General features: G+C 42.7%; 1 protein-coding gene across 1 annotated transcript in view; it reads left to right on the top strand.

Annotated features, from left to right (window-relative positions):
* The window catches only part of adgra1b (adhesion G protein-coupled receptor A1b), a 195817-nt gene that overhangs the window by 176242 nt on the left and 6520 nt on the right, over positions 1 to 13055 (top strand). The gene's annotated exons all lie outside the window — the stretch shown is intronic.

Below are 13055 nucleotides of genomic sequence, written 5' to 3'. Positions count from 1 at the left end.
CTTTTAAGGCTTCAGTATGTCTAACAGGAGTTTTGGATGAAGTCAAAAAACCTCTTCTGATCCACTGAGGTCCGTCAATGTGGACTGCTCCATGAGCATAGGCTGAGTCTGTGTATATGTTTACTCTCTTGCCTTCTCCATGTTTTAACGCTTGTGTTAACGCAACTATTTCTGCTAGTTGCGCAGAGGCTGGTTGTGGAATGATGCAAGCTTCCAATGTTATTATCTCTTTTCCATTTTGTTGCACCACAGCATAAGAAGCCACATTTCCTTCTTCTCCTTTATAGCAACAACCGTCACTATATATAGTTTGCTCTGGATCTTGAAGTGGCTCTGCTTCCAGATTTGACCTTATCTTGAGGTCTTGTTGTGAGACGAATGCGCAGTCATGAGCGTCGTGGTTTTTTGAATTCAGTCCTGTTGCCATGTTAATTGTCTCTGCCACATATGTGATGTGTGGTTTAGTCAGCACTTCTTCAATTTGTATTTTCCTGACTGGTGAAAAGGTGAAAGCTTGTGAGTTTAGAAAAGCCACTACTCCATGCGTAGTGTTTACTTTGAGTGGATGGCACATCACCACGTGTGCCGTCTTCTTGATTGTCTTTGCCAATGCAGCCAAATGTCTTGCACAACCTGTTTGTCCTAGCTCCACACTGTCCAATTTTGAGCTGTGGTACATCAGTACATGTCTCTCTCCCCCTTTTTTCTGGAACAGAACACCATTTACCATCCCTTCTGTTTCAGAAACATCCAAATGAAAGTCCGCATTGTAGTCTGGGGAGCAGAGATGGGCAGCTTGTCCCAAGGCTTGCTTGGTCTTGGTGAAGGCTTCCTCGCCTTCTATGGTCCAGATAAGTTCAGCGGTGAGGTTTCTGTTTCCTGCTTCCGCAAGCATGTCTCTGAGAGGTTGGGTCAGATTGACGTACTCTGGTACATGAGTTCTGCTATAACCCGTCAGGCCGAGAAATGCTAGCATGTGTTGTACAGTCTTTGGTTTGCCATGTGACAGGATTGAGGTCCTTTGTGCATTGGTTAAGGTCAGACTGTTTGCAGAAATTAGTCTTCCTAAGAAGGTGACTGATCTTCTAGCGACTTGTGTTTTCTCCTTTTTCACCTTGTATCCTGCTCTAGCAAGTAGTGCGAGGAGATCAGCTGTAGCTTCTAGACACGACTCAGCAGTAGTACCTGCAAGCAGCAAGTCGTCAACGTACTGGATCAGAGTTACACCCTGTGGTAAGTGTAACATGGTTAAATCCTTTTTCAGCGCTTGATTGAACAACCCTGGGCTATCTTTGTACCCTTGTGGCATTCTGTTGTAGGTGTATCTCTGTCCTCTGTATGTGAATGCAAACAGGTCCTGTACTTCAGGATCCAATGGTAAACAAAAGAAAGCGTTTGCCAAGTCTATCACAGTGAAGTACTTGTGTTCAGGGTTCAGATTTTGTAGCGCCACATAGGGGTCTGGTACAGGGATGTGTTGTGAAACGGTGGCTGAATTGATTCTTCTTAGATCATGAACCATTCTCCAGCCTTTGTTGCCTGCTTTTGGGACTGGCAAAATAGGAGTGTTCCAGGTGGAGTTTGAGGGTCTGATTACTCCTGCACCTAGAAGTCCAGTGATTGTTGCTCCTATACCTTCAATCTGTTCCTTCTTGAGGTTGTATTGTGGCAACCAACATGACATCTGCCCAGGTCTCAGAGTGACTGAGACCTGATGATTAGGTACATAACCTACATCATAGTCTCCAGTAGCCCACAGATAGTGTGGTACTGTCTTTAGGGTTTCTTCGGTGTCAGGATGGTTGGTGTGTTCTCTCCCATGATCCCTTTCCAGTTCGTGTTGTTCCAAGATGCCAACATCCATACTGTGATGAGTTATTTTCCACATGGTCTCGTCGTCTGATTTCCATATGCGGGCAATGTTGGTAGGGAGCCAGTTCATTGTTCTGGCTTTTTTGACCATGGGACCTAAAGATCTTGCTTCAGCTCCTACTGCCAGTGCCAGTGTGATGTGTGGCACGGCTTCAGTCGACAGTGCATACCATTGTTGCTGTTCTGTCTTGAGAGCACAATATGCAGCCACACCCTGAGGTCCTATATAAATGTCTTTGACCATCAGTTGCTCTCTCTCTCTGTCTTTTTCTTCTTCCCAGGCTTGTTGGTATTCTTCGTCTGGTTGGCGTAGGTAGTTATAGGTGCAATGCAGAGGGTCAAGCGGAGGACCATATGGACCCAAAGTGTTGATCCAGGGTTTCCATTCCATGTAGGCCTTCTGAACTCCCGGAGCATCTTGTTCATCAGTCAACAGTCGATTCCAATACACTGTTGTTGTGGCCTCCTCCATTTCACGATTTGGGCTGGCAGCCATTACCATAATTCTTTGATCATTCTGGTAATGTCCATGCAGGGGTATTTGTCCTGGGAACTGTATGACCAACCCATCACAAGAACACAGAATTCGTGCTCCTGTCTTGACCAGCAGGTCTCTGCCCATTAGGTTTACAGGACATTTTGGGGAATATAGGAACGGATGTAGTAGGGATTGTTTACCAACTGCAGTAACCAATGGCACGGTATACTTTTGCTCTTCTGATCTTCCCGAGTATCCAACTATCCGAAGGGTTTTAGAGGAGAGAGGTGGTACTTTTCCTTTCAGGGAAGTCAGACAGGACGCTGTAGCTCCTGTGTCCACCATCAACTCCATCTTTTCTCCTTCTATTATACAGGTGACCATTGGTTCATTTTTAGCTGGAATAGCTTCACCTGCAGTTGGATCCTCTGGGCATCCTCATTGGTAGGAGCCATCCCACTGCTGGGGCGGTTCCCAAGCAGAGAGGGGCAGTTGATGGGTGTTTGGTGGGTTGCCACCTCTCCCATAACCTCTTTGTCCTCTCCCTCCTCTTCTATTATTGTTAGGGAGTCCCCTCCCACGCTGCATGTACTGTGGGGGCCCATACCGCTGAGCACTTTGATAATTTGGGCAATCTTTGAGCCAATGGCTGTGATCTCCACAACCAAAGCACCTAGTTGACTGGTCTTGTACTCTGGCTCTGTAGCGATTTCCTCCCGCTCTCCACTGTTCTCCGCGTGGCTCTGTCGGGTAGTAAGGCGGGGCACTAAACTGGGCTTCTCTATTATAGGGATGAGCCTTGAACGGCCCTGTAGGGTAATAGGGCTGAGCACTGACCTCCAGTGTAGCCTGTTGCTGCGCTTGCCCTTCTGTTCCGAATTCCACTGCAGCTGGAGAACCCATCACCATTTGTCTCTTCTCTCTCTTAAGCCTTGAAGCCTCGCTGTCTTTTTCAGCCACTTGCATCCTTAACAATCTCTTGGTAAGCGCATTCACTTCTTCGTTTTTATCTCCTTCCGTTTTCCTGTTCTTAAGGTCGTGGTGTACAAGGTATTCTCTCCATTCCTCATTAGACTTTGTGTCTAGTCCCACCACATCCTCCAGTTGTTCTCGAACTCGAGGAGGCAGGGCCTTTATCACTGCATTTCTCCATAGCATGGTGACTGCTGGGGTGGAGTCATGTCTCTCTCCAGTGCCGTCTATCCAGACGCCTTCGCTCCTTTTTAAGAAAAGATGCATGTCTTCTTCAATTCCTTTCTTCAGGCTGGACATAGCTGTCAGGCTGCGAGTGGTGGGGTAGGTGTCTCTCAGGGCAGTCCAGTAGTGATTCCTGCATGCATTGAACGACAGTTCATCATCCGCCCCACTGCATCCTGTTTTAGTGTCAATTTCCCTCGCCTTCAGACTTCCTTCCAGTCTGGCAATGACACATCTCAAATCACCCACACACACTCTGTCTCCTGCAGTATACTTTTCAAATTCCGAAATCCACTTTTGTCCTCCGCCGCTGAGGGGAGGAAGTTTGGACACCAAACCCTCCAAGTCTCGATGACTCCATGGTTGGTATATCATGTTCCCTCCTTGAGTTGTCATGAGGGGGGCCTGCACCTCTCTTAATTGATCCCGTCTTCTGGTTCTGCTGGCGATGGAGGCTTCTTCAGCCACTGTCATGCTTCCTTCCAGTATGGTTAATTTCGTTCGGCCGTCTTCTGTAACTGAGTTCTTTCTGCTGGGATCCTTTTCTGCATCCCCTTGGAATCCTCCCGCTTGTGATGCGCCCTTCTGTCCTCCCCAGTCCTTCTCCCTTGATGATCCAATCCCTTGTGTCACACTCTGTCCCACGTAGTCATGATAGTTTGTTCGGGTCAATAGCTCAGCCATTCCTTGTGATCCCTTTTGCTTTGTTCCGTCCCCACTCATTTGTCTTGCTTCTTTGTCCATGGTCATGCTCTCCAGTCTTCCAGAGGAATTTGGAAGTGACTGGGGATGATATAGCGATTGGACAGGATGAGAGGTCTGGGCAGCCTCCAAGATACTGTGGGGCAAGTGTGCTGGAACTGGGGTTGAGAGAACATCCTTCTGGAACCCTCTGTCTTTCATTTTCATGCTGTGTTCCCTCATGCTGTGTTCCCTCATGCCATGTTCCACCATTCTCTGTTCCTCGTCTGAGAGTTTTGTGAATTGTTTCAGCACGGATCCCATACGTGCGCTTCTCTCATTTTCCTCGAGTTCCAAAACTCCTCCACTCACCTTGTACACGGGTGCTTGAATGGAAGTGGAAGGGAAAGGATTGCTATTGGATAAGTATGCCGGAGTGTCGGCCACTTGGGACAAATCTGGGTAGAGCTGAGGAGTTTGAGAGATGTGTGTCTTCTGATCTTTGCTGTCATCTTTTGTCTCTCCCGCTTTCTTGACCACGCAGATTGTACCCTCCGCATTTGGTGGTACATATTTAAGATGGAAAAGAAGACTCGTGGCACGAGCCTTCCTCTTTTCAGCTTTCTGAAATGCTCTATATGCAGTGCCGAATCCTTTTTTCCCCGCTTTCTCCCAGGCTGTGGCGTGTTGCAGATATTCTCCGTTTTCATAGTCAACAACTGCTTTTCGTTGTTTTACAGTAAGACCTGGCTTGTCATCTTCTGAGATGAGTTTTCTTGTTTGCCACAGCTGGAGCAGCTCTTCCATTTTTTCTCTGACTTTCCTTCTTTCAGTAGGTTCAGTGGAGGCTTCCAGCCTTTTGAACATCGTCACTTTCAAGTCTGCTGTGGTTACAGTCTTGACTGGTTTTGAGTCCCCCTTGTCCGCCATTGTAACTGATGTACGCAGTACCCCACTAAGGGACAAATGTTGTTTATTTGTTAAATCCCGGATTTCTAAAGATGTTAAAAAATGTTTAACTTTAATAAAATGGTTTAAACAAAACAAAATTTGATAAAACATATATGTATTAAATTTCTGGATTTCCTAAAAATGTTAATCTAAAAACAAATTTGTAATATTAAAATTGGGTTAAACAAAAACAAACTTTAGCTCAAAAACTAAAATAATGAATGTTAATCAAAGTATCTTTTTGTTTTCTAATATTTTGTCTAAAAATAAATGAAAGCGACGTTTTAATCAAAATAAATGTTCAATTAATCAATGTAAGTGAACAAAATGTTAATCTGAAAATCTAATGAAAATTGCAATAAAAAATGTAATGAATTGTTGATTAGAAAAATATTAATCAAAATGTTTCTATTTTTTAAACAAATGCCAATTTGCAAAAATATTTTTTAATCAAAAGGTATAAAAACTGTAATATGCAAAAATATTTTTTAATCAAAAGATATAAAACTGTAATAAAAATGAATGAACCGAGAGATTTACTGAAAAAATAAATGTTCAATTGGTCACTCAGAGAAAAATTAATCAAGAATTCAAAAGTCCATCTACTCTATCCTTGAATTTCTATTGCCCGATTTTTAAATTTAGGTGCGCTTCACTTGCCGTCCTACAGGTGGAGGTGTTTAAATTTTGTAAAGTTTCTATAAACTTCTAGTTGTAGTCTCAATTTTGTCCACCAGAGGCATTTTTAGCTCTCAACCGGATGTGGGGTTTTTTTTGAATTCCCACCGGATGAAGAAGGATAGAAAATGGAGGTTTCTTTGTTCTAAATTTTCTCTCCTCCTAGTTTGGAGAAAACTCGCATCTTTGGTTTAATCACTCGGTCACTACATCACATATGCATTTTATTTCCACACACACTGCTCCAGCACAAGTTTCAAGGTTTAGTTTATCACAATTTACTTTCTCATGCCTCGTAACATCAAGCAGGCGGAATTAGCGACCCAGCATCACTTGGCCACAGTTAGCTGGTCCTAATCTCAGAGGCCTCTCACAAAAACGTCTCCTGCTTTCACGTTTTTCCAACTCAAAACTACTTCACACACTTTACTCACAACAATACAACAATACAACAAATCTTAACATGTTTTACACTATGCTTGCCCCAAAGGAGATGATATACAACATCTGAGACTATGAGGCGATCGTCATCGGTTCTCACGTAATTCAGGATTATAATCACTATTCTCCTTTGGTAAACAACACTGGCTTCTAAGCCACGCTTCCCTTAAGTCTTTTAATTAAACTATACCTATCTGCCTTCCATAGGACTTCTTTAACATTAAACTAACTAAGCTTTCTTAGCTACCTTCCGTAGGTGTTTTCGTATTAAACTACATCAATGCAAGCTTACCGTAAGCTTTATCCGGTACCAGACCGGACACCCATTACGGGCTTTCTTTGATTAAGTATGAGTTTCCCGTAAACTCTAACCAGAACTTCGCTGGAACCCTCCGTAGGCTTTTTAGTGATTAATATGAGCTTTTCCTGCCCTAACCAGACCTTCGCTGGAACCCTCCGTAGGCTTTTTAGTGATTATAAATATCGTGAAACACAATTAATATCTTCAATGCTTGCTCTTATCACATGCATTTCAACATTCAGGATTGCTTTCTATCGTTTAACAGCAGTTGTATTAGCTATGACCGTCGAACATTGTTGCTGGCATTCATTAATAAATTTTCCTAATCTACCTGTAGTGAATATTTGTTTTAACCGGTGTTCACTCTCACCTGATCTTTTGCACGTGCAATGAATACCAGTCAACGATACTCGGCGATCGTTCTTCACTTCTCCTTTCTGGGCCCACCCAGGGACGCCAATTAAAGGGTAGGAAAAAGCTGAAGAACTCGGAGCTTGAATGTCGAATCAAAACAGCAATCCTCTAGTTCAATCGATATATTTATTTAACGTGATAAGTCAAACATAGAAAATACTCTCAGCTGAGGACACTTTTCACTTCGCCGTTTCCACAGACTGAACGCTCTAAAAGCCCCAGTTAACTGTCTGACGGTCCCGCTCCAAGTGTGTACAAAGGGTTGTAAACATCTCATCTAATACATGGAGTAGGCGTTGACCTTCTCCTCATTGGTCCCAGTTTGGCGCCCTCACGCTCCTCCGTCAGCAGTCAGGAAGTGATGGTTTGTTGACCTGTTACTCTTAAAGGGGAAGTGCCCCTATTATGTTTGTAATACATTCAGTGCAGAAAATACATAATAGTGCAGAAAATACATAATAGTGCAGAAAATACATAATAGTGCAGAAACATATTCGTAGTGTCATAATATATATTGATTGAGGTAGACAAATACATATGATAGTCTTTCCAGTGTGGATTAATACTAATCAAGATTTATTTACCTGACAAGACTTAACAGCTGGAGACAAATCAATTTCTCCTCTGAGCATCCCCCCTCCCAGCAACCAACCTATTCCTCCTCACCTACCTCTTTGCTTGTCCCTCCTCTCCTGACAGAATCCGATGGCGTATCCAACAGACCATCGCACTGACCTTTGTCTGGAAATCTGCTACACTGTGTTGGACCAAACACCTTAAACCCCTCTGTTCATGCTATTAACCAACAGTCATCTGGTGTGATGGGTGAAGATCATTCCTCTAAAGGAATGTCTTCCCTTCTAGTATATAATCTCCAACATTTGTTGAATGTCACCACCAGCATTTCTCACCAGCTGTCAATATTAAGAATTCCAAACAAGCAAATTCACTTTCTAAAAGGCACTGTCTGAGTCACAGAATAAAATAATATTACATAGATATGCTTTTTTTCTGGTTTGGGAAGCTTTAGAAAAGCTATTCTTAGATGTATGAAAGGGAAAAGGCTAGTATCATTGACTGCTGATGCATGAACTATGAGATATGAGTATTCAAAAACTGGTCTAGTGAGGTAGAATATCTCTCTGAAATCACAAAATGACCCAACAGCACTGAAGACGAACATGAAATGAATATACGAGACTGTTACACGTTGCACTTTTAAAGAAATACTGTAGTACAACATTTTCGTAAAAAGCTATACGCTTATTTGCTTTTTCAGATGAGAACACTGACACCACTCTCATATCTGTCCGTTAGGCTACAGCTAGCCGCCTGTTAGCTTAGCTGGAAACGGGTTTACAGCTAGCTTGCAGTGCATAACTTCTCATTAAACTACAACCTGAATTTTTCAGTTTTTGTATGGATTAAATTCTAAATAATGTGTTAATTACTGGGTTTAGAAGTGCTGTTACCTTTTGTCAGAGCCGGGCTAGCTGTTTCCCCCCGTTTCCAGTCTTTATGCTGAGCTAAGCTAACTGGCTGCTGATGCTATCCTCATATCTATCTACAACTTCACATTTAACTCACAGCAAGTAAGCAAATTAGCGTATTTTCCAAAATGTTAACCCATTGCCATAGACCAGGGGTCGGGAACCTATGGCTCACAGACAATTTTGAGTTGACATTTTTTAACATGATTAACAAGTAATAAATAATTATACTGTGTAATTTTAAAGTAAAACATTTAGCTGCGGATTTTGTTTTAGTTCTCCCCTCTCCTTTCCTCCGCTCTGTCTCTGACTGTAACTGTGTGCGCGCGTGTGTGTGTGTGTGCGTGTGTGCGTGTGTGTGTGTGTGTGTAGGGGGCGGAGCCCTGCCCTTCGCGAAACAGCTGAGGAGAAACTGCGCAAAGCAAGCACTAGACCAGGGGTGTCAAACTCAATCACAGAGAGGGCCAACATTAAGGCATCGTTTTGGGGGTGAAGCGTGGAAACTGCAGTGTGTCGCTACACTGGAGGTCAATCAGCTCCATTTGAATGTTCACATGTGCTGTTTCCACGTCAACTGCAAACGGATTGCTGAGCAGTTCATGCGCAGTCGGGAACACAGCGGTGGAGATGGTTTGTCAGTGTTTGGAAACACGCAGTGACCAAAGTTCCCTGGCTGCATCCGAGTCTCCCACATGCAGTTTTGCTTCGCTGTCACACGGCCCTGTCAACTCGCCTGCACAGTTCTCCCGCTGCATATTCTCCCGCCTCCTGCCCACTAATCCGCTCTTTTCATCACCGTCTGTCGTCAATCCCAGCAGTTTGTCCCGGGGCAGTTTCATTTAATTCACACATTTAGATACTTCCTCAAATATGTATTTTACCGTGGTTGTGCCATGCATTGATTTAATTACCAGGGGGCCAGTTATGATAGAAATATGATATTTTCTTGTGGGCCGAATATAATTGTGGCCTTGAGTTTGACACCGCAGTAAACACTGAAACGTGCTCATAAATTAGATAAATAACATAAGCATGTAGTTTATTTAATAAAAGAGCACCTGTCAATGTGAAAAGGGAGTTGTGAATATAAAATTAATAATAATAATAAGAGGGGGGCACGGGGTTCCGTTAGGGGGCACAGACAATGGTAGGGGAAACACTGATAGCGCTTTTAGTACTCGGAGATGTGATATACTTAAAACTCAATTTAATTAAATATATGGCTCTCAAGGAAATACATTTAAAAATATTTGGTTTTATGGCTCTCCCAGCCAAAAAGGTTCCCGACCCCTGCCATAGACTGTATATAAGAAGTGGGCATAGGCAGCTTGACATCATCCACTGATTTGTGAACTGTAGTTTGGAAGCATTGAGTTTGGCATTTTGGCCGTCGCCATCTTGTTTTTTTGCAACCAGAAATGACAAGACATTTTTAGGCGACCAAAATGTCATTGGACAACACTCAAACCAGACATCACTGGTAGCAACCTGTCAATCACAAGGTAGCCACGCCCTAAAGCATACCCTGCTTTATTGTCTCATTTAGAGTAAATGAGACAATAATCTACTAAATAAACAGCATGCTGTATTGACGGATACTTGAAACTAGTGAGTGAAACTATTAACACCTCAGGAACATGTTTACTGAGGTAATAAATAAAGTAAATATTTTCTCATAGATTTATGCACAATCTGACTTCCTTTTGCAACCTGTGAAGTCGCCCCCTGCTGGCCATTACAAAGAATGCTGGTTTAAAGCACTTACAGGACATTGTCTTCATTTTTCAGACATGGAGGTTTTTGCTTGCCCATTGCTTTAAAATAAGCTCACTTCAGACATAAAGGGTTTTAGTTTCAGTTGAGTATGTACATAATTTATGCATAGTCCAGCTTTATCCATAAGCCTCTGCTCTGTGCTGGAGCTATATGACCATCCGTTGTCCCCTGCTGTGCTATGTATATCCTGAACCAGGAGAGAGGACAGCTCACAGTCACAAAATAGGGGACAGGGCATAGGCAGAGGAACAAGGATGAGTGGGGAGTCGCTGTGTACCTGCTAGCTAAAAGGCACTTCAGGGTCTGTGTGTGTGTGTGTGTGTTTGCGTGTGCGTGTGTGTGTGCGTGTGCGTGTGCGTGCGTGCCTGCGTGCGTGCATGCCTGCATGCGTGCCTGCTTGCGTGCGTGTGTGTCCACAAGAGCGAGTGCATTGGCAAGAATTTTAATGTAAAGGGGCATCTTTTTTGCTTAAAAGCAGAGCAGCATTTAGACATTAATTTGATTACACATGCTCTAATTTGTTGTATATGTATGTGCATGCCTGCAGGAAAAACAAGCAGGCATTCCTTGAGGGGATAAAGGGGAATGAAGCTTATAAAGCGCAGGGTGCTTTAACATCCACTAGTTCTTCTCATTTATGCTTATCTGGCTGACGGCTGTGTAAATGGCTTTCTGTTGAAGGAGAGTCCCCTGGGGTAACCGTTCCACTCAGAGACAGTGACAGGCCGGTAATGCCGCCTCGCCACCCCCCACCCAATCCCCCCTCCCATCCACCAAACCACCCCTCACCAAACCAACCCAGACAAACATCTTGATTGTAATTGAATTTTTGGGACGGGTGCTGTGTGACAGATTGGGAGAGAGAGAAGGGAGGAAACTGAGGATGAAGATTGAGGAAGATGGAGTGGTGAAAAGGTTAGAGCAGTGACAGAGGTTGAGATTGAACTGGAAGGAAGAGGAAATAGCAAGGTGGTGTATAGGAAAGTGGATGACTGCAGAGAGAGGATACAAGGACAGTACAAAAAGGGAGCCGCTGGGGATAGGCTTTGTTCCTGCGCTGAATTCTTGAAGCTTGTATGTATACTGTGACGCAAGTGCATTACTTGCCAGAATACTTTTGTGTACCTGAATAATTAAGAAGTATATTCACCGGGCGGCAGATGACGGCCGGAACATTGCAAGATGACATCAGAATACCTTTCTTGAGAACTTCCAATTTTATAAGCATGACTAAACATTACAATACCCAAAGGGTTTACAATAGTGGCAATGTTAAAGACTAACATTTTGTGTCTTAATTGTCCCAATGTTTTGATTGGTCCAGTGTTAGGCGAGACTCCTGCAACCGGCAGCCGCAAAACAGGCAATTTCTCCTTGAGGGACACTTGAAGTTGTTAGACACGGTAACAACAGATCTAGCTAAGGGTAAAGAAAAACGTTTTATTTCTCTGTAGGGTCCCAACAATGTGAGCCTGTGGCAAATACAAACACTTTTAGTGGACGTACATTGATGGTGCGCATTTGCCCCCGAGCGATTACATTGCCGCCTGTTTCGCGGCTGTCTGCAGTGTTCTCCCTCAATACTGGACCAATTTCAAAAATGGTTGTCCACATTGGTCACTTGGACACAACACATTGTTAAATAGGAGCCCAGCATGAAAAAACACCCTCTAAGAACATGGCAGAGGTATCAAAAAACAAACATACAGTGGGATCCGTCAATCACTCATATCATCTTGTTATCAGTTAGTTAGTCCGTTTAAACAATTGCCTCACTCTTTAAATATTCTGTCTTTCCTGCGTGACTACTTAAATGATATTTTATTTATTATATTTATTTTGGAGGTGCTGTGTATTACACCTCAACTATAAACAAATCACACAAATCACATATTCTTTATATATTAATGAACTATATCTATAATAATCCGTCAAGACCCACAGTTTCAATGAGAGAATTTATATGTGCAGTGGACAGGAAAATACATTTAATAAATAAAACTCCCATTTTCTACCTGTATACTCCCAACAGGGTTTATATGAGAACCTACACCTAAGGTCAAAGTCAGTTTTGATTGAAAGGACAGAGGATGGTGGTGCTTGATATGTATCACTGACCTCTTGAGTCGGATGTGAATTTAAAGGAAGAGTATTGATGATAATATATATTATTATGATAATATTAGCATAAATAATCCAGCGCCTCTTAAATAATTACCTTTTGTACCGTCATGGTTACAGACTCTGTCTTAACTTCCCTACACTTGTGTTTTGAGTGTAATTTAATGAGACAAAAAAGAGACAAAACACTCGCTCGCTAATACTCACTCTCCACACTATGAGATCTAACAGTTTGCCCTGTGATGGTAATCCTGTCCAGTAGCCAAATGTATTAAGCCCTCTCTTGTATAGTCTCACTTGTAATGTCTGCTTCACTAAATAAAATAAAATAAAAAAGATAAAACAAAACGTTGGCCATGATATTCTTGTGTGTGACACTGAAAGCTCTAATTCACACCCAACACCATATAAAATCTTTAGTATGGTTTGTATGCAAAGAGGAGAACATTGCTATTGAAACCACACCTACTTACTTAAAAATGTTTGTTCGTCATTCAAACAACAATTATCTTCTAATTCTTAAGACATTGAAAATACAATTTTGAAAATTCCTAAATAATCGGGCTTTGTTAATTAACAAGAATGTGCAAAGCCCAAGTCTTATGATGGTGAGGAAAACCCAGCTGTTTATTCTAGCAACATGTTGGTTAAGATG

The sequence above is a fragment of the Cottoperca gobio genome, chromosome 15, assembly GCF_900634415.1.
Source record: "Cottoperca gobio chromosome 15, fCotGob3.1, whole genome shotgun sequence".
NCBI classification, from domain to species: domain Eukaryota; kingdom Metazoa; phylum Chordata; class Actinopteri; order Perciformes; family Bovichtidae; genus Cottoperca; species Cottoperca gobio.
The sequence above is the reverse complement of the archived record's forward strand: the minus strand, read 5'-3'. Positions and strand labels throughout refer to the sequence as shown.